The 3,544-nt window shown below is 45.6% G+C and overlaps 1 pseudogene; it reads left to right on the forward strand.

Moving 5' to 3' along the window:
* Positions 1-1,044: 1,044 nt before the first annotated feature.
* Positions 1,045-1,790, forward strand: LOC101320362 (DNA replication complex GINS protein PSF2 pseudogene; annotated as a pseudogene).
* The last annotated feature ends 1,754 nt before the right edge of the window (positions 1,791-3,544 follow it).

The raw sequence follows: 3,544 nt of genomic DNA on the forward strand, positions 1-3,544 counted from the left end.
ATCAAAGGTGAGTTTATTGCAAATGCAGTACCAAAGTATCAGCATTTATACCATTTTTCTGAGCTCCAGTTCTTACAAGCTGACATGAATTTGGGCCATATCGTGACATGAATTGGGCCTTGTATGACAGGAGAAGGACTCCGAGCTTTGGGAACCTAAATATTTTACACTGGACAGTGAGCACAGATGCCCTTTTTTCTAGAAAGAAATGACCATCTCTATCTTCCAGGGCTGTAAGCACACCTGTTACTTGCTTCAGAGGGAGACATTAACTCTACCATCGAAGTCTATTCTCTATAAAAATATCATTTAAAAGATCACCTGGGGAGGGCTTTCCTGGTGGCACAGTGGTTGAGAATCTGCCTGCCAATGCAGGGGACACGGGTTCAAACCCTGGTCCGGGAAGATCCCACATGCCACAGAGCACCTAAGCCCATGGACCACAACTACTGAGCCTGAGCTCTAGAGCCCGTGAGCCACAACTACTGAGCCAGCATGCCTAGAGTCCGTGCTCTGCAACAAGAGAAGCCACCGCAATGAGAAGCCCGCGCACCGCAACAAAGAGTAGTCCCCGCTGGCCGCAGCTAGAGAAAGCCCACGCGCAGCAACGAAGACCCAACACAGCCAAAAAATAAATAAATAGATAAAAGATCATCTGGAACAAAGGGCAGTCAGTGCCCCTGCTTGCAAGATGTACAGAAAAAAAAAAAAAGAGAGAGAGAGACCCATGTAGAATTATCTCCCAATATATCACAAGTTAAAGAAGAAAATTTGAGGAATAAATTGTTTTACTCCATTAATTTTTACCACCAGAGAGCTGTTGTACCACTCTTTCTGTTAGAATTATTTGGTGGTACCCTGAATCACATGCACTTAACTATAACATGCAATGTGCAAATATGTTTTTTCATATTTTTTTCAAAAAAAAAAAAGCTTGAAGCCCCTTTTGGAACGAAGGTTCTTCCGAGGTGGCTAAATAGTATCCATTATCTAAATCAAATATTTTAAAAAGGGAAGGGAAGGAGGAAGTAAAAGAATAGTATAATGAGGTGGGGGGTGGGGTGGGCCCTGCGCTGTGGAGGGAAAGTGGCGGGAAAGCTCCTCCCGGAGCCTGGGGCGCTGCAGGCGCCGCCGCGGACGCAGCTGACGCAGTTTCTGGCCGAGAAGCTGGTCACCATTATCCCGAACTTCAGTCCGGACAAGATCTTCTAACTGGGGGCGACCTGGGGCTCTTCCACCCTGACTCACCAGTAGAGGTGGCCCTGTGGCTGGCGATCGACCCGACACCAAGATGGATGCGTTGGCTGCTTCCTCAGGAGTGGAGGGAGGTGGGAAAGTTGGAGAAGATGAGGGATCAGGAAGGAAAAGGAAGAAACGTTTCCCTCTACGCCTAGCCCTTAGTCCAGGGAACTTACCAAACTCCTGTTAAATCAGGCTTCGGACAACATCCCCAAGGCGCATGAGATCCGGACCCCGATGGAGGACGCGCAGGACAGTCGCGTAGCCAAGCTCCCGTGTGTGCTGACGCCTTCGTGACACAGCAGGCGGCCCGCGCCAGGCTGGATAACTTGACCTCGATGCAGGTCAACACCCGTGGGGCTTTCCTCTCACCAGCACTCGATCCCGTGGACAAACTCCGCACAGACCTGAAGCCTTCACACAGCGCCCAGTCTCGAGACTTCCAGGCAGAGACGGGTTTGTGGAGGCCCGTGTCTGGGGCAGGAGGCCCGCCAGCGGTGTGTGAGCGCTCAGGACGCGATCGAGGGACGCCGATTCCTGGGAGTTCTTGAACCGCTTTTGAACGTCTGAAAAAAAGTGCAGTGGAGCAAGGAATGGATTTATAACATTGTTAGACAGCAACGGGCTTGTGGTGACTTTCTGTAATTCCACATCTGTATCTTGGAGCCAGCTGTCCTTTTACAAAGGAAAGAAAAAAACTTTGGCAAAATAAGCGGTTTTCCCCGGCGGAAGCTCCAGTCTCCTGATCAGAACTGCCATGCGCAGGTGAGTGTTCGGTGACATCACGTGTTGCTTTTAAAAGATGGAGGTATAGCAGGAGTGCGGAAGTGGCTAGGCCTTTTTTTTTTTTTCTTTCCTTTTTTGTTTCCTTCTTGAACCTGATCCCTTGGGCTAAATTTAGAGTCTCCTACAAAGGTGGTTCATCCAGAGAAAGAGAGCCATTGAGTGGGTAGTGACGGTGACCCATGTTTATCATCTAAGCCCTGATACACAATAAAGATGGCATCAAGCCAAGTCTCTATTGGGTTTTCCTGCCTAACTGCCACGTGAAAGGAGCAAGCCAAGGGGCTAGAATGACTTCTTAGACCAAACTGAGAGGTTTAGCAGGCAGCTGGAAACTTTAGACCAACACTCTGGATGTCTCTTGTTCTCTTTGCTACTTTTGGGTAAGGTCTAAAGGGTTGCTTAGCACCAAGAGGAAGGTCCGGGAAAAATTAATTCCATGTTATCAAGTGTGTGAGTGAAGACATGATGCCAGGGGGAAAAGTGGGACCTGTGACATGGTTCTTGATGGACTGAGGCAAAAGACTGTTATAAGCAGCAGAGGCTCAGTTAAGGGCAATTTTTTTTTTTTTTTTTTTTCTTTGCCCTAGGAGGAAAAGTTTCATCTGTAGCATTTTGGAATTGCTAAGTTCCTTACAGAAAGTATATTACTGAGAGAGGAAATGCTTGTCTAGTCATGCAATGAGTAGGTTCAGTAACCAGCTGGTTTTGGACGGTTAGCACCATTGGTGAAAAGCAGAAGCATGCCATCTCGAGGGTTTTTTAAAGAGTCTATGTGCATGTCAGCTGAGCCTAAAGAATATCTACTGGGATTTTCCCTTCAGTGTTTAAATTCCAAACTTACTCAAGCTACACGAGCACTATTTCTCCATTCCACATTGGTACCCAGATGTTCCTCTAACAAGCAGCCGATGGTTTTTATTTAAACACTGAAGGGCCAGACATGAAGGGATTAGGACCTAGAAGACCTGGTCTCCACCGTTTAAGAGATGACAGGACTTGCCTTTTCATCTCACCTTTATGTGGAATCCTTCAGATTTAACCTGGGGAATCTTCTAGAGTGAAACCACAAGTTTTTGTGGAGGTTGAGGAGACCTGCATGTCTCAGATCTCACCCTGAAACACTTTTTTTACAATCTGTCTGAGGTACAATCGAATCTGTCTTTACACTTTACCTGTAAATCTCTGTAATTGTTGAGCTTTTATTTTTATTTTTGACTTCATTATAACATAAAAAAAGATTTTTCTCTTAATAGTATTATGAAATGACTGCAAGTAAAAACGTTAAACATTACAGAGATATGAATGATGGAAGAAAGTGAACACTCAATTAGATCGGCACAATGGAGTGAGAACCAGAAATCACAGAGCAAGAATACATTTTGGCTTTGCAGCTAAAGTAGATTTTGGCAGAATTCGATTTATTACTCTGAAGTGTTCCTGTCTTTTGAAAATAAATATTGAGGATGATTCTGTAGTGTGGACTGATACAAAGGAAGTCAAATAAATTGGGAAAAAAGTA

The sequence above is a fragment of the Tursiops truncatus genome, chromosome 12 (genome assembly GCF_011762595.2).
Source record: "Tursiops truncatus isolate mTurTru1 chromosome 12, mTurTru1.mat.Y, whole genome shotgun sequence".
Lineage (NCBI taxonomy): Eukaryota > Metazoa > Chordata > Mammalia > Artiodactyla > Delphinidae > Tursiops > Tursiops truncatus.